Here is a 23313-nt window from a genome sequence, read left to right on the forward strand (position 1 = left end):
ATTTTTTTTTTTTTTTTTGCAGAATTATAGGTAGTGTAGTTTTTCACCAGGAATTTTACTGTTAAATACTTTGGAGTTGCCCTATGGAGAAAATGTAAGGAATTTCCACTTCCAGATCCCACCCATCGCACTCCCATTAGCCAGACATTATGTCACCTGATTAATATTCATGAGGCCAGCTGATAAGGTTTACAATGCATTAACCTCACCTACTTCTCAGGGGTCATGTGTACACTTGATAATACGGTTCTTGGTATTGACAGAATTGTACTTTGGTAAAATCATATTTTGCATGCCGCTCCCGGCTGTTGTGTTGCGTTCAAGCACTGGTTTTCAAAAGAGAATCTTCTCCATAACAAGATGAGACAACAAACACACTCGAAATCAGGACAGAGACGCAATGCACCACTGAGATTTTATTATGCAGACATTTTATTCAGATTATGCTCCACTGAGAACATGGAAGAATGAAAGGTAGTCAAAGAAAGAGACAGAAGGAGGCAGAAAGACAGACGGGATTAGACAACGACTGTGTTGTTATGTTTCGGTATCTGGAGATTTTAAAACCGAAGCTTTTTTTTCTTTGATGTCTGCGATAGAGATGCATACATACACTACATATCTCACGTACGTAGACTAAAAAGTTGCACAAACACCAACTAACACCACCAAACAGACACACAGCTGACAGAGAGGACACTGTATTCAGCAGCAAGTGCCATTTTAGGCTCATTTCAGGCTGCAGTGAACACAGTATATAATTTGAGAGACAAAACAGCCAAATGAGAAGAACATCTAAATGATTACACATTCATCCTCCATTTCCTTCTATCCGCTCCACACACACACATACACAACCACCAATTAGATGCAGGAGGAAGCAGTCAGCGCGGCTGCTTCTATTTGCGTCTTCCTTGAAGAACTCCAGATCCGTGAGGATGAGAGCGGGAGAAGAAAGGAATAGAAAAGCTGATCTCCGCTGTACTGGCATAGAGCGTGATGTGCGCTGGCATGACAGGCTGGAATCTGGGCCATAGTTACATTCATTGTTCAGAGAGCTGTTACGAAACTAAACCCACCGACAGCAATGAATGTTGATTATGACCTTTGAAGAAATGCACGCATTTACAGAGGTGGGCATGGTCAGGATGAAGAGGGCGTGGCCTCGGGGCACAATCAACGGTCGATGGTTTTTCAATGTCAAAAACTCACCGACAGCGTTGAATGTTCAACAAGACCAGCAAGAAGGTGGGAAAAAAACACAATATTTCATTCAAACCTTGCTATGTGGGCTTCTGCGTCCTCTAGGACTGTCAAGAAGAACCTTCACCATGCTGAGCCGAGTGTCTGCTAGAAGAGAAAATGAGAATATGAGTGAGAAATTCAAAAACTATTAGCACTATTTGATTAAAAACAAAGACACATTAACAAAAAACATTAGCTTTTACTCTAAACAAATACAAATGATGGCTCCTGGATAAATGAAATAAAATAAAATAAAATAAAATAAAATGTTTAGGAACAGTACCTTTTTAAGAAAATTAATATTTTTATTTTGCAAGGATGCATTATATTGATTAAAAGTGACAGTAAAATTTATAGATGTTGCAAAAGACATCTATTTCAAATACATGCTATTCTTTTAAACCACCAAAATGTTTTCATCATTAATAATAATAAATGTTTCTTGGGCACCAAATCAGCATATTAAATGTTTTCTGAAGGATCATGTGACACTGAAGACTAGAGTAATAATGCTGAAAAATTAGCTTTGCATCACAGAATTAAATTACATTTTAAAATATATTAAAATAGAAAACAGTTATTTAAACTGGAATATTATTTCACCATAATACAGACACTATTACAGGCTTTTTATTTATTAATTGCTTGGTTGCTGCCTCTTGAAAAAACTCATATAAAAAAAGCCATATATAGCTAAAATATTAAAGTACACACTCTCTTTCTTTTTAGACAAAGGGCTGTGATCTGATTTGCACTAAATCCAAACTCTTCAACCAAATCGCTCTACCATTTCTAACACAATGGACGGTGAATTCACACACACCGCACCACCTCTTCAGACAACCATGGGGGGTGAAAGGGTTTCCTATGGCAACAGCAGTGTGAGGGAGGGATGTGATAATCCAGGGGGATTGTGGGTAAAGTGGATGTGTGTGCACAGGGGTCCCCTGTGCATCCAGATACTCAGCATTACATTATCACGAGACAGAACACAGACACACGCAGACTTTACACTACCAGAAATGAAAGGGAAGTCTAGTTTATATTGCATCACCAAAACGTTCCTCTGGTGGTGTTCACATTGCAATCTTTGGATATGATCAGATATTTATTTATGGTACTTATGTAGTGTTGTATGTCTGATTCATTCTAGTGAATCAATTAGTGAGCAAAGTTATGTTCATACAGACAGTTAAAAAAATTAATTCTGCCCTATCTAATTCAAATCCAAAGTTTTTTTTTTTCACATTTTCATTTTTAATAGATTTTGTGCTGGGGCAGATCAATTAATTTTAGTGAATTAATTTGCTTGTTCTATTTAAAAAAATATTCACTGATTAATGTGTAGATTCAGTTAATTGATTAATGACCCAAGTTATGTTCATACAGGCATTATTTCAAACAAAGGATTCACTGACAGATGTTGTGCTGGGGAGATCAGTTCATTTTAGTGAATCACTTTGTTCTGTTTTAAAACATGATTCACTGATTGATAAGTAGTTCAGGAATGTCTGATTCTTTTTAATAAATTGATTTGTTTGTTCAGTTTAAGCAAATAATTCACTGACAGATGTTCATCTTAGTGAATCACTTTGTTTTGTTTTAAAACATGATTCACTGATTGGTAAGTCGCTCAGGAATATCAGATTCATTTTAATGAATTGTTTGTCCAGTCTAAGCAAATGATTCACTGACAGGTGTTGTGCTGGGGTAGATCAATTCATTTTAGTGAATCATTCTGTTCAGTTTTAAAACACAATTCACTGATTTCACTGGGATATCTGATTCATTTTAATGAATTGATTTGTTTGTTCAGTTCATGGAAATTATTTACTATTCATTTTTTTATTTTTAATAGATTTTGTGCTGGGGAAGATCAATTAATTTTAGGGAATCAATTTGCATGTTCTGTTAAAAATAAAAATTCACTGATTAATATGTAGTTTTATGTTCATACAGGCATAAAAATCTAATTTTTATGTTTTTTTTTTTATTTTTCTAGTTTTGGGATGTCTGATTCATTAATGAATTGATTTGTTTGTTCAGTTCAAGCAAATGATTCACTTTTCAATTTTAATAGATTTTGTATTAGGGTAGATTAATTAGTTTTAGTGATTCAATTTGTTTGTTCTGTTTAAAAAAAGATTCACTGATTAATACGTAGATTCAGTGAATCGAGTAATGACTCAAGTTATGTTCATACAGGCATAAAAATCACATTTTTGGCATATCCAACTTAAATGTATTTAGTTTTTAACAATTTATTAAAATATTGTGCTGAGGTAGATCAATTCAGTAAATCAATTTGCTTGTTCTGTTAAAATTTGATTTATTGCTAAATAATGCTAAGTTTGTCTGATTCATTTAGGTGAATCAATTAGTGACTCAAGTTATGTATGGACTTAAGCTGTGTATGGCATTTTTGGCCTAAAATCTAAATCAATTTTTTAAAAAAAATATTATTACTAAATATGCTCAGCTCATTTTAGTGAATCAATTTGCTTTTTCTGTTTTAAAATATGACTCACCTATTGCAGTGCTGGAATCCCTGATTCATTTTAGTGAATCGATTAGTGACCCAAATCCACACAGGCAGAAAAAACACAATTTTTAACCCTCTAATTCAAAACTATTTCATTTTTAACTAATTTAATAGGAAAAACCCCACAGGAAATCTTATTTGTACAAGTCTGATTCAAACCATCTTCCAGAAATATGAAATATTTCAGAATGTTACATGTTTAAATGTTCAAAACAAAGGGAAATATGGTTTCATAATTTTGGACACCACTGAATTTGCACAACACACTATCACTAAAAATACACACTCACTCCAACTCACCCTCAGTCCCCTAGCAGTTTGTCCTTTTGCGTGAATCACCACCTTTACAAAAACACCATAGCCTGCAGTGTAGCTTTCATTCCTTATTTGTCCCAAGAATACTTAGGGCGGTCTGAAGTGGTCCAACTTCACAAAACGAGGGAGAGAAAGAATGTGCCTTCCAATATGCGCATGTGTCTAATATATAGTCCATAATGGCTTTCAGACGTGGTGGTCTGATCTTAACGTGGACTGTGGATGTGGCCTTTTTCAGTGCGTCTCCTTGTGGTCTCCCACAGAATTTGGGGGGGAAGTGGGGGGTTGGGAGGGGGCCCCGTTTTAGCTCTTAAAATACCCTGCATCAAGCCGTGGTTGGGCAGCTCGTCTATCAGCGCTGATTACACATCGCTGCCGCTGTGGACAGGAGGCAATCAGGAACACGTTCACCCCTGATGTGTCTCACAGCCCTTCCGTCCTCTACAGCCACCTGTGGTTTCCACCGCTGTGGATGTGTCTTTACTGTGAGAGAGGAAAGCTAGGTGATGTCCTAGGATTTCCTCTTTGTTACAAAATATGACTTCATGCCAGAGCTGAGGAGAACTAATCAATCTAAATGGAACTGAAATGAAGAGTAACTAATAGAAACAGCTTTTAAAATGGTAAAGCTTTTCACAATATGAAGTGGTTCATTTGGTTCAAAAAATGATTTTGTGGGAAGTCTGAGTCATTTCAGTAATTCATTTGTTTGTTTAGTTTAAACAAATTTATTGATAGATGTTGTGCAGGGGAGATCAATTCACTGTGAATCATAGTGAATCATTTTGTTCGGTTTTAAAACATGATTCACTGATTGGTAAGCAGTATTGGTATATCCAGTTCATTTAAAAAAATAATTTATTTGTTCCCTTCAAAAAAAAATATTCATTAATAGATATTGTGCAAGAAAGATCAATTTATTTTACTGAATCAATTTGTTCTGTTTTTTTTTTTTTTTAAAAATGATTCACTGAGTGATATGTTGTGCTTGGAAGTCTGATTCATTTCAACAAATCAATTTATTTGTTCATTTCGAACAAAGTATTCACTTATAGATGCTGTGCAGGGGTAGATTAATTAATAATTAAGTCTGAGTCATTTCAGTAATTCATTTGTTTGTTCAGTTTAAACAAATTTATTGATCGATGTTGTGCAGGGGAGATCAATTCACTGTGAATCAAAGTGAATCACTTTGTTTTGTTTTAAAACATGATTCACTGACTGATATGCAATTCTGGCATGTCTGATTCGTTTTAATGAAGTGGTTTGCTTGTTTAGTTCAAGCAAATGATTCACTGATAGATGTTGTGCTGGGGTAGATCAAATCATTTTAGTGAATCACTTTGTTCTGTTTTAAAACGATTCACTGATTGAAATGTAGTTCTGGGATGTCTGATTCGTTTTAATGAACTGATTTGTTTGTACAGTTCAAGCAAATGATTCACTGATAGATGTTGTGCAGAGGTCGATCAATTCATTTTAGTGAATCAGTTGTGTTTTAAAACATGATTCACTGATTGATAAGTAGTTCTGGGATGTCCGATTCATTTTAATAAACTTATTTGTTTGTTCAGTTCAAGCAAATGATTCACTGATAGATGTTGTGCTGGGGCAGATCAATTAATTTTTAGTGAATCAGTTTTGTTTTAAAAACATGATTCACTGATTGATAAGTAGTTCTGGGATGTCTGATTCATTTTAACAAATTGATTTGTTGGTTCAGTTCAAGCCAATGATTCACTGATAGATGTTGTGCTGATGTAGATCAATTAATTTTGGTGAATCACTTTGTTCTGATTAAAAACCTGATTCACTGATTCATAAGTAGCTCTGTGATGTCTGATTCATTTTAATGAACTGATTTATCTGTGCACATTTACCTTTTCAAGGATACCCTTAAAAAAAATAAATTCTCTGATTGATAAGTAGTGATGGGAAGTCTGATATATTTTAATGAAACGATTCATTTGTTCAGTTGTTTAAATAAGCAATGATTTGTTCAAAAGAGTCATTTTAGTGAACATTTTAATCATCTAAAGAACCTTTTTCCATTATAAAGAACATTCTGTGGACTGGAATGATTTCATAGATGTTGAAGCTTCTTCATGGAACCATTGATGCTAATAAAGAAAATTATTTTTAGGTGTAAATTTGTCTTTTCATGGTCATCCTTTCAAGGTTAATCAGTACAAAAATGTTTGACCATGTCATAACTGACCAATCAGAATCGAGTATTTCACTGTGATGACGTCTCTCCTGCCTAGAGACGCGTGTCTATGAATTCTTGCGTCTAAGCTTTAGCCTCTTTGTGAAGGATCATTGAAGACAAGGCTCTCTTTTGAAGCTGCGCGAGTGTTTCAGCGAGATGCGCCGCTGGACAGTGACGGAATGCCAGACGGTCTGATGAGATGAAAGAAAAGCTTCCCTGAGTTTCCACAGCGATATGATCTCACAGCGCCGCAGGTGCCATGAGGTTCAACTTTTAAGCTGAAACTGAGGCAGGGGGCTGGAAAACCAGTTAACCTAATCAGCCTTTGGTAAGAAACAAAGCAAAAGGAAAGAGACAGCTCAAATGAAGAGAATTAACAGAATGAATGGCTGTATTTCTTGGAAACGATGACTTTAAAAATAATATCCTATAAGTAATATTACAGTGCTGATGGGTTATTCAAGGCACAGAGCAGCCAGGTGTGCCAGCTAGACAGTAAAATATGTCATAATGTAAGATTCAAAACATATAACTTTGAGGGAAAACAGCTCAAGTGCTCAGGCTTTCCGAGTTCACTGCCTGTGAAGCTTATTTTAGTTCATAGCACAAAAAGGTAAACCCCAGTTTAATCTTTGACCCCTAAAACTTTAGGAATGCAGCCCAGAGTCGCTGGGTGCATTGTTCCAATAACCCCCATAAGAGAGAATGTGTATGCATGCATTAGTGCGTGTGTCTACAAGAGGCATTTAGAGTGCTGTCAGACTTTGAGTGAGTTCGGTTTTGCTATCAGCCCGAAGGCTTTCTACGGGTCACCTGCTACAGACCTGAACTCAGAGACCGTCTGGTACTTCGACTCTCTCCCCCCCAACACACACACACACACACACACACACACACACACATATATGCACTCAAACACTGATTTACACGCACACAGCTGTTTTCTACACTGCAGACAAAAGGATGTTTGTCAGACATGCCTATGCACAATGTTTCCTATTGTAAAAATCAGTGGCTGGACAACCCACAACCCATTCAATCTCTGGCAAATCACCACTCAGACACTCAGTTTCCTGTTAATCACCACAGAGTTCATTCAAAACCCTCACACAGCAACAGAGAGAGACAGGAGAAGTGAGAGGCAGACTATTGACTAGTACATTTCCAAACTACCAACTAAACTACAAGGACTCTTGTAAAGGCTTATTTGTAAGTCACTGGATAAAAATATCTGCTCACTTCAGAGAGGCTAGTAATAGCAAGCTAGCTTTGAAAGCATAAGAACCCACCCTTCCTGAAAATCACTCTCCAAAGCCACACCTCCATCAAAACACATGAATGCGCACAGGCAGACCAGATGCTAACCAGTAATACGATGAGAGAAGGTTGAATGCAACACTGTCAGATTACCTCCCCTGGTGAAAAAACCAGCATATGCTGGTAGGTATGTTTTGATGCTGGAATGCTGGTTAGGTAGGTTTTGATGCTGGTTTAAGATGGTCCTTTCAAGGACCAGCATGAACCAGTTAAGGACCAGCATAAACCAGCAAAGGACCAGGGTCATGTCTCATTCACAGGTGAGAATACATTACAGTACAAAGCACATAATATTACAATAATAACGTTGTCTATTCTCACTCAGTCTGTAATAGATTAACAGAATGCACTGATGTCAAATCATGCCGGCATTAACAGGGTGCGCGGAGATATGCCGATACGTATTTTGACAGGCCTATTGGACTGAGGAATATGATTAGACAAACATTTTGTAGTCCTATGCCTTTCAAAGACAATATAAATACATATAAATACATTTAGACCACAACACAACTACCACAACGTAGTGATTGCTATCAGGATGTGAGGAGGCTTTCAACCAGCATAACAAAAAATGTTTTCGAACCAATTCACCTACCCTAATGTAACTATGCAAAGAGTTAATTGTTAATCAATCAAACATCCTCACCTCAAAAGCAAATTTATTGAAGTGTTTGATTGAAACATCAGATTTAAAATCATTCCGATGGCACACTGATTTCTAATAAGGCAAATGGCTTCTGTTTATTTTCCTAGCTCCACTTAAACTTCTGTTTTGAGAGTATAAAAGTTTGGGGAGCAGGTACGAAATTCCACAAAAATTGCTTTTTACGGCAACAATAAATGCATGTGTACAGCTATTCACTGTAATACTGTATATTTATGACAGGGAATTGCAAAGATACACAAAACTACATATGGTTGCTTCAAAGCTAGACAGCAATCAAACAGCACCACTGCTGGTAGATGCCAGAACTACATGACTGGTCTTCTTAAAAATAAAAAAATAAAAAAATAAAATCAGTGTAACGTTTAATAATATTTAAATAAATATTTATATTATAGTACATGTAAGTGACTGGAAAGCTGTAATATGGACCTTTTTTTGCTTTTTCTGTTTGGGGTCAGTAAAATTTTTTTAAATTGTTTTTAAAATTCATTTGTTTGACCAAAAATACAGTAATATTGTGAAAAACTTTTGCAGTTTAAAGGGGTCATATGTTGTCGGTAAAAAGAATATTATTTGGTGTATTTGGTGTAATGCAATGTGTTTTTACGTGGTTTAACACATTATTTCCCACATAGTGTACATTATTGTTGCTCGTCTCTGCCCCACCTTTCTGAAAGGCGTTGATTTTTAGAAAGCTCATTGCTCTGAAAAGCACTGATTAGCCAGCTACGTTACTCAAAACTCGCGCTTGAATAGTCACTAGCAAATTTTTTAAATGTGAAAACGTACTTACAGGCTGTGAGTCAGAAGTGTCAGACTGTCCTCGCAAAGTTGGAATTGCCGCACTTTATAGTGCGCACAGCCGGCATTGTACACACTCAAATATTTGTGTTGTCTTGTTCTGGAACAGTGTTGTAAATATAACCTAACCTCTGATATCTAGTTGTGGACCTCCCTCAAAACGCAATTGGGCTACTTTTGAGTTTTGAGTAGCAATTAGGAGGGTTTTGTTGTGAAAACTTGGCAACCCTGCTCTGCCAAAAAAACATCTGTTTGGCTTTGATTATAATGTTTATCGTGCTGAAATCATGCATTTTAAAGTCCTATCAGTTTCATCTTCTGATATACATTTTTCTAAACGTATACATACAAAGCACGTGCACAAAAAATGGCTGTCACACGGCATGTGAGAACTAAACTAAAGTTCTCTTTCTTGTCTTATTGAGCTTAAACTGTCAAATACACACAAGTTTATGTTAAAAACAAACATAAGTTACAAAAACACATAACTGTTATTTCTGCAAAGGTAAACAGCTGGGAAAGAAATCGCTTGTTTATATTAGATCTGTAATAATATACAGTACCTACTGCTGTCTAAGCTGTTAATATGACCCAATCAATAAAATAAAAGCAGAATATTACTCACTGCTTTGGACTGGATAACGCCTATAGATTTAATAAGAAGGCATTTCTTATGTGAACACTGTTTTTAAATGCCCTAGCGTGAAGAGAAACCTGGCGGATTGTGTGTGGCTTACTCAGGGCGGAGCCTCTGTTAATCCATCAACAGTCGTGGGCGGAGCCTGTACAATATGACATCACATTTTGTGGATGGCTTGTTATCATTACAGGGTGGTTGTGTACACACTGCCAACACACATTTATGTTCAAACAACATGTAAAAGTGAATTTTGCATAATAGGTGCCCTTTAAATTGTAATAACTTTTCCATTTGAAAAGTTGTAATAAACTCCAGTCTTCAGTGTCACATGATCCTTCATAAATCATTCTAATATGCTGCTCGAGAAGGATTCTTTGATGAACAGTATGTTCAAAAGAACAGCATTTATTTAAAACAAAACTTTTGTAACGAAATAAATGTCTTTACTGTCACTTATAATCAATTTAATGCATCCTTGCTGAAAAAAAGGAAAATCAAGTATTATAGCTCTCCTTGAATAAAACCAACAATTAAATGAAAACCATAAACCAGTTAAGCAACCCCACTATAAAACTAACTGCCAATCTGAAAGCACCAATTAAACAGCCCCACCTTAAAACATCAATCAATCAAACAGCCCAAACGTAAAATCGTTAAGATTTAAGACGCATCAAAACTCTGCCCCTTCCTTTCACCCTGAATGCCCCTATTTCTAAAGCCTGTAGGAGTGGCGGGATTCCAGAGTACAGTGAGACTGTTTATACCATGGATCACAGCAGACAGACATAAAGCTTTCACCCTGCCTCCCTCACATAGCGGCAACTACATTAAAACGACATAAATCTGTGGGAGTGGACATGCAAGAATGTGTATGAGCGTATTAAAGAAAATAAACCTGATGTCAGTCAAAGAAACCCAAGCCCTGCAGATGTGATGATGTCTCCGTGTGTGTCAGAAGAACAGCTTCTACCTTGCTTTTTTGGTCAAAAAATGGCTTTCATCATTCCCTCTTCTCTCATTTTTGATTCACAGCTTATTAGAGGCTGTTTCACTGATGTAACTTATACAGCCTTTATATAGTCATTTTTAAATAAAGTTACAGTCACGGTTTGCATGAGGATGTATGGAGCCCTTATATTCAACGTAGCTTCATTTTTCTTGGAAGACGCAAACTCTAATAAATCCCTTATATGAAGGGCCGGGAGCCAAAACCCAAACAATCATTTATGTAAAATATGTTCTGATTTTGGAAAGTCCATCATTCTACTGTTTTTCTTACTCAACACTGTAGTATTTAAGCCACACAGCTCTTACTTGGAGGTCCAATGAGGACAAGATGTGCGTGTGTTGGAGTTCTCGAAGGCCTACGGTTTATTTCTGTTCCTGTGTCGCGACGCGTTTTTGCCAACTCAGCGAAACCCCTGCAGCTTCTGGAGACAGAGCGTGGGTGAGAGGGAGAGCGCAAACCCACAGTCAAAACTTCAACTGCTCCTACTGTCCTGCACAGCCTCTGAAAAACACACAGAAATCACACTCTTACATGATCATGCTCAAACTTCTTGGCCCTCAAGCAGCTGAAACACAGTAAAAGGAAAATCACATGGCATCCCCGCCAGACAATATGGTCATAAAAGAAAGAGTGCACAGCTATGGTTGGCTTGAACAAAAGGACGGGGACAGACCGTCGGGCACCAGAGCCACATCCACAAAAGATGAAGCCCTGGATTACAGAGTACTGCAGAAAACCATATGACTGATACAAGACAGCCTGGCCTGAAAGAACCCCGTAAAACATACAATCATAATTAGGGCTGTGCAATATATAAAAAAATATATAATATAAAAATATATATATATATATATAAAATATGCATCTTGATATTTTTAAATCTCAAGATATTCAAAATATATCTCTGTATATTTATAAATTTGTTTTTTACCAATTAAAAAAAGCAAAAAAAATATTATTATTATAATATTATTTTCAGCTTTCTTTTTTCATTTTAGTCAAAATTTTAGATTTTTTGGGGGGCCTTCATCATTTTGTAAATAGCTTTAATTATTTTTATTTTAGTTTTATTTTCCTCTAATCTATGTTTGAAAATACAGCAAAAAGAGTAAAATTTAGAAATGTTTTTACTATTTAAAATAACTGTTTTCTATTTAAATATATTTTACAATGTAATTTATTCCTGTGATCAAAGCTAATTTTTCAGCATCATTACTCCAGTTTTCAGTGTCACATGATCCTTCAGAAATCATTCTAATATGCTGATTTGCTGTTCAAGAAACATTTTTATTATTATCATCAGTATTTAAAACAATTGAGGACATTTTTTTCAGAATTCTTTGATAAATAGAAAGATCCAAAGATCAGCATTTATCTGAAATAAAAAGCTTTTGTTCACACTATACCATTCAAAAGCTTGGAGCAAGTATAATTTTTTTTTAATTAGTGCTTTTATTTAGTAAGGATGCTTTAAATCAATCAAAAATTATGATAAAGACATTTATGTTACAAAAGATTTCTATTTTAGATAAATGCTGTTCTTCTGAACAATATTCATCAAAGAAACCTGAAAAAAAATCAGCTGCTGTCAACAAAATAATAATAATAACAATAATAAATGTTTTTTGAGAAGCAAATCAGAATATTAGAATGCCTTCTGAAGGATCATGTGACTGGAGTAATGATGCTAAAAACAAGAATAAATTACATTTTAAAATATATTCAAATAGAAAACAGTTATTTTAAATAGTAAAAATATTTCAAAATTTTACTGTTTTTGCTGCACTTTTGATCAAATAAATGCAGGCTTGGTGAGCAGAAGAGACTTCTTTAAAAATTATTATTATTATTATCATTATCTCAAAAAGACAGTTCAAACTCATCACAGATATGAATTAAACTTTAAACCAGAGAAATTATGTAAAGATTTTTCCTAATGCATATCCATATAGGACACACAAAAAAGTATGAATACTAAAAACATGCCTTTAGGCTTGGGAAACAAAGCGGCAACCATTAGTCTCAGAAACTATAGTCTGCAAACTATGAATATTCAATAAACAGTCTCATGCCAGGACATGTCTCACACAGCCTCAGGTGAACCTTCCAGAAGGCAGCAGAAGGTGGAAGCAGGGCTGTCGCAAAAATGCACAAAGCCTATGACAAATGGCAACCTCACACACTGGTCAAACAATCACATGTCTTGCTGACAGGAAGTGCAGAACTGCAGGGATGTGTGTGGCAACACAAAGAGCTTTAATCTTCCTTACAAAAGAAGGAAACATGGCGTGTGATTTACAAGCCAACACCACCACACGAGGATTCATCGACCCTTGAGTGTAACGGAGCCTGTTCAAGTTTAACACTACACTCTTTATTTCCTCTGCTTCTGTTCTTTTCCCTCCTCACCTCTTTTCTCTCTTCTCAACGCCTCTGCAGGAAGTGCACGCTGGAGTTTATTTTTGAATCGGACAAAAGGAATGCATGCCATTTCCTGTTCATGCCGTCTCCATATGGACATATGAAGAAATGCACAGGTCTAATAGAAGGGGTTTCCAAGAGGCTGCCATTACAAGCTCATCAAACTCTAAACATCAAACAATAAGCGTTTCTTTTCCACTCTGGCAAACACTGAGAATCTGCATCCAATATAAGAGTCCAAATAAAAATGTATGAATTTTTTGGCCTTTTCAGAAATGGGAAAATGCAGACTATGACGTACTCATGAACAATCATTTCAGCAAGCTCTCAAAAACATTTGAAAGCCAAGTACTACAGCATAGTTCAAAATTAACACTACTGATATTCTTTGACCATTGCCAATGGTTCTGTCCCAAATGGCACCTGGTCTTTCTCAAAGTACACACTTTGGTGATGTCGGCTGGTAGTCAACATCGTGGCACTTGGGGTGCTCATGGTCACTTCTGAACTTTAAAATGATAAACAGGACATGCTACATAACATGTACACACTGTAAAAAAGTTGTTTCAACTTAAAAAAATAAGTGTTTGTGCTGCCTTAAATTTTAAGTTTACTCAACTTAAATATACACGTTTTCATGTAGTACAACTTAATATTTCATGTTGACTAAACTTAATTTTTTTTTAGAGTGCACTATGTAGACCACAAGTGTGCATCAAGTTTGCCATTTTTGTGAACACAAGCTGATCAAATTGGACCGTTTTGAGAAAAATGTATAAATGCCACCTAAACAGTGGTTCTCACCAAGAACAATGATTAGCATCTACACAAACAGACGATCACATCTTGTTTATTCTAAACATACGCTGTAGCTTTGTCATCTGTCACTTTAAATCCCTCATTTAAATGCTTAAATGATTCTGCTTGACTGTAAATGATTTTATCATTCATCATCTAAAAAAAACATTCTGAAAGTGATTCCAACAATATAGTTCTTCTACGCTGTTATATAGTTAGTGTTATAGATTTCATGTCAGGTCTGAGAAAAGAAAATAATTAAAGTCAAATCATTAAATGTATCCTCCCACATTTATGCATCCTTTCAAAACAGAAAAATATGAGTATGGGCATGCTTTACTGTAAGAACCCCGAAATTTGAGTCATTATGTAGTTTTTTTGTGCTTAAAGCAGCATCTGCTTTGGCGTCTGCTGAAACAAGACAAATTGGTGGCTTCTACTGAAGACAAATTGAGAAGTCTATAAAAAGAGCATGCTTTAATGAGGAAAAATAAGAAATAAAAAGAAAATTCACTGTATGTCAAAATATTGGTTTGAATTGAGACTCAGAACATCAAGACTTGAGTGCTAACACAATACCAGTCAAAAGTTTTTGAACACTAAGCTTATAAAGTTTTCTAAAGAAGTCTCTTCTGCTCACCAAGCCTGCATTTTTTTGATCCAAAGTACTGCAAAAACTGTACAATTCTCAAATATTTTTACTATTTAAAATAACTGTTTTCTATTTTAATATATATTATAAAATGCAATTTACTCCTGTGATCAAAGCTACATTTTCAGCATCATTACGCCACTCACACTGTGGCTTTGGTGAGCAAAAGAGAATTCTTTAAAAAACATTACAACAAAAACTTTTGACTGGTAGTATTTATGATTCTATACAAGTGAAATGTCATTCCGATCAGGGGTCTGCATTGAAACAAGCTGGTTCTCTTTATGTGGAAAGGTTGTAAAATATGTTTTTTGCTTTACTACATTTAGGGGAAAAAAAATAAGCAAAAAAAAAAAAATAATAATAAAAAAAAAGCAAACCAGACCACAATCATTAACATAAAAAACTAACGTAACTAAATATTCAGGTCCTTCATTTTGTCTCAAAGCAGATTAAATGAACTAAACAGCCTCTTTTTCTTTCCCCTTGACATAATCAAAATGAATTAAACTCTCTAACAGTCCTCACTCATTTTTCACACAGAGAGGGGTAACAAGTAAAAAAAGAAATGGAGAGAAAGAAGAGGAAAACGAAATAAGAGAAATGAACGGCTCATTGGCTGTGCATCCTACAGCAGTAGGGTCCCACACTGCGCCCAGTGGGGTTTACAGCATTATGGGTAATGAGAGGGGGAAAAAACGAAATGTTCTAATGGTTTAGACTAGCTGGGTGGTTGTCTCTTGGAAGTGAGAAAAAAAAAAAGAGGAATTGTCGCTTTCTGTTTATGCCATAGACACTCAGTAGAACACAGTGTTCTTTAACTGCATATGTGTGTGGTTGATCTTCAAAAGCGGGCTCCAACTTATTGAGTCTGCAGATCACAGATTATGTCTGTTTTCAGACATAAAAAGAAATCATTTTAAACCATTTGGATTTTTTTTTAATCTACTGCATTTCTTTTGGCCATTTATGTTTTTTCTTTAATTTCCTAATGCAGAGGTGTTCCTTTGGGAAACTGCTATGTAAGACGTCTGTGGTTAAATCTTCAGTCATAAACGCATGGCACATTCTATACAGTCAGCACCTTCAGAAAATGTTCTCAAGACAGTTTACAATGGCTTTTAATCAGTTTCCAATGCAAATCATAGGTTTAATCAATTTCACATGTTTCAGATAGGAGAAATGTTTAAGTTTGAATCAAAAATGGTCTTTGATTAAACACAGTTTTCCCATTGGGTTTTGGGGAAGAGAACTATCAAAGATAAATGATGCATAATTAAGCCCTAAAACACATGCTTTAAAAATTTCACATGATTTCATCACAATAATGACGTAACTGACAAAGAAGCTGCTCACCAGTCAAATGAATGTCTTTAGGATTGATTGTGGATGTTTTTGAGACAATTCAAGATCTTTAGTGATAATTAGCGAATGCACACTTACAATTACCGCCTACATTTCCTAAACTAAAAAGCCTTGCGTAGTACATCTCCAGCCGCCATGTGCGAAAGCAGAACGTCACTTGTCAGTAGAAGTGTCGCTGAATTTTCAACACTACACTATGAAAAAACTGTGAATGGAAGATGATGACGTTAACAGCTGACAACTTTTAAACTGCCTAGAATTAAAAAAAAAGCAGTAACTAAACCAAAACTGGAACTGGCGCAGTGTTTTGATTAACTTTGATTTGGTATCAGTTTTCACTTTTGGTTTTCTCTCTAAGCATAGTCGAACCAAATTCATCTGTTACAGTCAATCATATTGTCTAAAAGACATGACTTCAGTCATAACTCAACTGACAAAATGTGGTTATTTTGCCCTTGTAGGGGCAATGAAATGGACTTTGAAATATGGTGTTTTTCCACACAGTCTTAAAAATGAAGGGGTTTTTGCTATCATTGCCATAGAAGAACCAGTTTGGTTCCGCAAAGAACTTCTCAGTTAATAGTTCTAAAAAGAACCAATTGTGAAGAACATTTTAATAATCTAAAGAACCATGGATGCAATTATGCAGTGGAAAGGCTCTATGTATTTTAAAGGCTTTACATGGAAGCAATAGCCGACAGTCTTTGCTCATGCATTTCAGAATGACCATAACAACATTTCAGATCCTGTGCAAAGAGATCGGTCCACTGGTGACTTTCCATAGCGCAAAGTCACATGACATTTTAGGTGTGCGTGGAGGAACTTATTTGCAAAATGCGTTTCCATCCATTATTCGCATTAACCCTTTTACGCACAATTCAAAAATAACCAAGCGTAAAAACTTTTTTCAAATTTTGGCACTTACGTCACTCATTTCTGATGCGATACTTCAAAATGCGTATAAAAACAGGGTGATGGAAACATATGTAATGATACCAATAAAGAACATTTATTTTTGAAAGTGTGCTCAGACTACAAACTAGAACTGTTAGGTTTAATTCTGACTCACAGTCTTAAACACACCCAGTCCGGCTTTTTCTACAAGTCTTATAAAGGCAGCAAGTTGGGTTAGGTTGCGACCTACTCAAATTCCATAATGGCTATTTTAATTCCAATTAAAGTGACTGTATATCTACACCCCTACTGACACTCAAACAAGCTACTCCAAAACAAAGAGTTTTAAAAGCACACACAGACACAGGCTATTTACAGTTTATAGTTACTTGTCTCTGTTATAAGAGATGGTATTTTAACACGAACTCATTTAAAAAACTACAATCACACACTATGACTGAGCAGTAGGTAGTGGAAATTGTACATAACATCCCATATTTTAACTCTATATAAATGTGTCACTGCTGCCGAAACCATGCCGTTTTAGTGCGATTTCTACCAACCGACCGCAGTCATGCTCCAGGGAGCCTAAGCTTGTGTTGTAAGTTTTCAGTGAAGAGTAGAAAGATCGTTAGCATAAATCATTTGCTACGTTAAGGGTTGCTGGTGATGTAGATGCAGGAACGCTGGTAACGCATCGCCCCACACCACCCCAAACGCTCCAGATGGGGACAAAGTTTATGCAGATTGGCTCATTAACCTCACTGTGCTGATCTCTCTACGGTAATGACACACGCAGCACGCTGGGGCTTCAATAATCCATCTCAACATCCTCTCCATTGAAAAGATTACAGTGTGGATGCCCCATCCCCGGCCCTGGAAATAGCGACAGAGTCTACATATGTGAGCTCACACGCTCAAGCGCACCCAGAGAAAAAAAGTGTTTGCAAGAAGGCATCTTAGCAGCTGGTGTCATATTCCTCCTGAGGGGTTTCTGTTAATTTTAGTTCCTTAGACAGAATGGATGAACATCTCTTTGAAGCGCAGCCCATTCTGGATATATTTTTCCCAAAACACCACAACCACACATTGAGGTATGTTATCTGTATGTGTGCGTGTGGATTTTGTTGAGACTTGGAATAGGCGTGGCTTCCCTCAAGACACCCCAAGCATTCTCCGGATTTTAGAGCTGCCTTGACTTCTCTGCGTGTAAAAATGATTGTTGAATGGTCACTGCTTTTAACTGTTCACAATGAATGCTCACATTTATGCCGATGAATACCACACACCTCTGAACATAACTACTTCTTTCAGTTTTTACTTGAAAGGCAGTCAATGTGCTTGCCTCCTGCAAAGTCTTGGATTTCTGGGACATTTATAAAGCGAACTATTGGTTTTATAATATTGGTAAAAGTAAAAATGTTCACACACACAATAAATTATTGTCTGGACAGCACAAAACTGTCACTCATTATTTGGATTGTAATGCCTTTTGTGTGCTTTTTTTGCTCTATGGAGATGCTGTTTTGTGAGACATCTAGTACTGTACATCAAAATGGGCTCAAATTAGAATACATTTGTAGACTACAAGTTTAAACCCTTGTGACACTGGACCACAAAACCAGTCATAAGTACCACGGGTATGTTTGTAGCAATTGCCAAAAATGCACTGTATGGGTCAAAATGGTCTAATTTTCTTTTATGCCAAAAATCATTAGGATATTAAGTAAAGGTCATGTTCCATGAAGATATTTTGTAAATTTCTTACCGTAAATCCAAATATGCATTGCTAAGAACTTTATTTGGACAAATTTAAAGCATTTCTCAATATTTAGATTTTTTTGCACCCTCAGATTTCAGATTTTTAACTCATCTCAGCCAAATATTGTCCTACCCTAACAAACCATACATCAATTAAAAGCTTATTTATTCAGCTTTATATGATGTATAAATCTCAATTTCAATTTGAAATTGACCCTTATGACTGGTTTTGTGGTCCAGGGTCACATTTGAGGTTGGTGAGATTTTGGAAACACATCATTTTTGTTAAACACTCACCAAGGCTGCATTTATTTCTTAAAAAATACAGTAAAAGGGTAAAATTGCAAATGATTATTTTATGTAAAAAAAAAAACAAAAAAAAAAAAAAAAACTAAAAAACTAAATGAATTCCTGTGATTGCAAAGCTGAATTTTTAGCAGTCTTCAGTGTTACTTGACTCTTAAAAAAAATCATTCTAATATGCTAATTTGGTCTTCATGTAACATTTTTGAACTACTTAATATTTTGTGATAACTGTGATACATTTTTATGGATAGAAAGTTCAAAAGGACAGCATTTCTTTAAGAGAGAATTCTTTTGTACCATTAATAAGTGTCTTTACTGTCACTTTGATCAATTTAATGCACTCTTACTGAATGTAAGTATTCATTTCTTTTGAAAAACAAACCTTTTAATGATACTATACGTTTTTGAGATGTACTTTTATCTTATGTCTTGTGCAAGACAGCATTTTGAACTTCCAAACCTACAATTCCACAAATATGCAGCCAGTTTTAAAGAAATGTCAAGACTTGTAGCTCAACACAAAGTAGTATGTAGGAGCCACTTAACATAAAAAATAAAACCATGCTTTTCTTGTATTTTTTTGGAGCAAGAGGTCATAGCAACAGTGGTAGAATAGTATATGGTGGAGTCTCGGAATGGTATGATGCCAGAAAAATACATGTTTACATGTTTAAAAATACATGGTTAGTTTTTTTTATAGTGAGAAAAGGTTCTTTAGATTTATAAAATGTTCTTCAAACTTATTCATTTAAGAACTGTAGGGTTTGTTAAAAACAAACTCACAAATTCTTTAAAAAAAAGTTCATATAAAATTAAAATGTTTCTTTAAAGTTTATGAATATGTTTTGCTGCATTAAACATTGCATTTGCAACCATTTGAGGTTTCTCTCAGAACTAATTTTACTTCTCAGAAATATTTTTGCAAATCTCACAACCATAAACTTATATCGGATTTAAACTGTATTTATTCTTTACCAATGCAAAACTCAAACAACATCTTTGCTTGCATAATTGTGCTTAAGCTGTGTCATTTAACATTTATTAATTAAAATAACCGTGCTTGACATTTAGTTTTTTTAATTTAATGACAGTCATACAGTGACATAATTAAATGTTCAAATACTTTCTGCGGCCAGTGTATCTTCCCCTGCAGATATACCTGACATTAAAAACATCGGATTTGTCTGTCTTATCACACTGTGTGTCCCCTATTCATGAAAGAACAGAAGCCCTTTCTGACTCTGTTTGGGCCTGTTTGCTGTGTATAAGAGAGACAGAGAAAGAGAGGAGGGGGTGTTCTCTCCAGACGCCCGTTGCTGTTGATCATTATGTCTGTGTTCAGGTGTCTCTGAGGGTGGCAGTAGGTGGAGATAAACTCGGGAGACAGACAAAGAAGGTGGAGAGAGTGTGTGTGTGTGTGTGGAGGGGGTTCACTTTCCGGTACAGATATAATCACAAAGCCTGTAATATATTTAACAGTCGTCTCTCTCGGTCTGTTGCGGCTTTCCGTGACCTTACTTTATCTCGCTGCAGACCGGAACAGCAACAAACAGATTTCATATTTTGCAATTAGACACATCTGGATCCTGTCAACAACACCAGACGGATTTTAGTGATCAACTCGATTCAGTTTTTTCAGTGCGTAATCTACTTTTTCTTAAACAGTGACTCGTCTACACGAAACACATCAACTGCTGTAGTTAATAAGTAACATTTACTGTAGAAAAAACTACAGAGAACAACGCAACTGAAACCCAGATTAAAGGTAATCATGCACATTTAACTTGTCACTAAGCCAAGTTTATCTTCAGCCCACATACGAGCATCAGTTTACTGATTTAATCTAATGATGCAGCGGTGAAGATGAGAGTCTGGGCACTGAGATGACTCACACCACAGTCTGTGATCAGACCGACAATGGAAAGCAGTCAAACGCAAGAGGTGAAATCCAGGTGATCTGGAGCGAGATTTTCATCTACATGTTTAGAAAACTAGAAATATCTTATCTGAGCAGACGGGGAGACTTGTAATACTTTCCAATTTGCATCTATTGGAGCCACGAAGAACTGCTCTAAATGGGACAGCGTTTACACCTACATTTGTTTCCCATTTTCTTTGCATCTTTTAATCAAAATGTTTTAATACACTTACCACTTTGAAAGAAAATGTTTGCTATTAAGAAATTCGATTACCACAATAAATTAATGCACATCACTTAAAATGTCCCCACTCTGGGGACAACTGTAACAATAGCACTCTTTGTATTTGATATTAATTTACAGTATTTAGGGGTAAACTGTACATTTCTAAACTACTTTAATTTGCAGCAGACAAATTCAGTAATCCCACATCAAAGTTTGAGATACATAGCGGAAAAAGCAATAAAACAAAACGTGTAACAACAATTCCCAGCCTCTTCTATAAAAAATAAATATATGAATACATATAAATGTACATGGTAAATAATTTTCACTCAGAAACTGATTTTAAATTTCACAATTAATTAAAAAGAAATGGCACTAAAATTTTGAAGCAGAAGGACTGAAATAGTACTTTCTTTAAAACAATACAATTTTTTTTTTCGTTTTTACAACATACTGTACTTTATATACACATTTAATCCTCCTATATCTTAATATTTCTTTTTTCTTCAAAACAAGAATACATTTATCCCAATTTTATCTTTTTTATGATGTTGAGAGATGACATTGTTGCAGTAAAAGATATATATTATAGAGGTCTTTATGTAATTTGTAATAATAATAAACATAGAATGGTCGTATATAACCACCCACAGTGATTTTGATAAGGTAAAAAGTGTCTTTTAACATCTTCGCATCTGTATATTTTGTTTTAACATTAGACAAACAGAAGCTTCTTGACTATATAGGCTATATTCAATTTTTACTATTTATAAATGTAGTAATATATTTAAAATATAAGTAATTTCTAACAAAGACTAATTTATTCTGATAAACACATGAAACGTCTATATAAAATGCAATTTATTTTTAGAAAGTCTGACAGAAATTCATCGAACAACCTGCAGATAAAGCACTTTTATGAATAAGTTATTGGTGACACATGCAGTTCCTATTTCATGCGCAACTGCCAGCAGCTTTTACCTTGATTTTATGATCATAATCTGCCACCTTTGCATTCTAAGAGCAAAGTGAAGGCGTACGTACCTTCTTTAAAATCTTAAGAAGATGTAAAGGAAGCCAGTCCACGTAAGGAGCATTCGTATCGCCTCAGAAATCTCTCCGGATCCTCCAGCTGGTTGGATCTGCGCCGGTCACCGCTGAATCGCTGTAGTTCCACTCGCGCTCTCAATGATTCCACAAATGGGGCGGGGCTTTGCGTCACATGACAGACTGTAGAACACATGATTGGCCACTGAGATGTAGGTTGCCAAATGCTGTTGTTTGTGATTGGTTGAGTGTAAAGCTATTTGACGTTGAGTCCAGCGTGTTAGAATTTTGTGAAGGGGGGTTATAGTGTGGGTGGGTGGGGTCCTTTGGAAAAAAAAAAAAAAAAAAAACCAAGGCCCATATTTTCTGCGAGTCTGTCAGTGTGGAGATTTCCAGCTTTGTGATGCTTAAAAACGTATACTATTTATGAAACTGAAGCTATGTGTTTATTTGTGAGTGAAAGGACCAGTAACTAACGTTTATAATCACTGAGGTGTTTTCAAAGAAAAAATAGAATGATTTCTGCAATATTTAAAATAAAATCCAAATATATTTAACCCCAAAGAATATTCATATAAAATATAAAAATGTATATTTTATAAACAGTAGTCAGCTGAACTGTGAAGAAAGCACATTTTCAGTTTAATCTAATCTCTGAATGCTTTGTTGTTACAATGCATGTGCTACTTGCTTTTTCCTTAGCTTGTACACTTCCTGTTTACTCCACTAACCACAAATCTGAATGAATTTGCTTTGCTTAGAAGATAAAGAGTATTGCTATAGGGACACTTTTAAACCGACTCATTTGTCTTCCTTCTGGTCAGGGTGGCAGAAGGAAGCATTAAAGCATCCTTGAGCAGTTCCATTGAGGTATGTTTTTGACCATCATCTGGAACAGATTAAATTTTAATTGACAATTGGTTCCCCGAGATCTATAAAACAACAAAGAGGAATGAAAAACATTAGGAGTGCTTCTCCTCTGCGCTGTTTTCGCCGAACCGCAGAGCTCTGTGACACATTTCGGTGAATAATTTACAAAAGAAAACTCAGAATAGGATTCAGTCCTCCTTTTGTGAGCAATGAGAGTCAGCATCATGTACAACATGTATGACTTAATTTCTTCCATGGAAAACAACAGGAAGTGAGAAGTGAGGCATCACGTTGAACATATTTATGG

General features: G+C 35.6%; 1 long non-coding RNA gene across 1 annotated transcript; it reads right to left on the reverse strand.

Annotated features, from left to right (window-relative positions):
- Nucleotides 1-372: 372 nt before the first annotated feature.
- On the reverse strand, nucleotides 373-22240 carry LOC127177426 (uncharacterized). The gene is made up of 3 exons (XR_007829226.1): nucleotides 22134-22240; nucleotides 11054-11249; nucleotides 373-1350 (listed from the first exon to the last, which is right to left on the reverse strand). It is a non-coding gene; the product is annotated as an uncharacterized LOC127177426 (long non-coding RNA).
- Nucleotides 22241-23313: the final 1073 nt, after the last annotated feature.

Source organism: Labeo rohita, chromosome 2, assembly GCF_022985175.1.
Source record: "Labeo rohita strain BAU-BD-2019 chromosome 2, IGBB_LRoh.1.0, whole genome shotgun sequence".
NCBI lineage: Eukaryota > Metazoa > Chordata > Actinopteri > Cypriniformes > Cyprinidae > Labeo > Labeo rohita.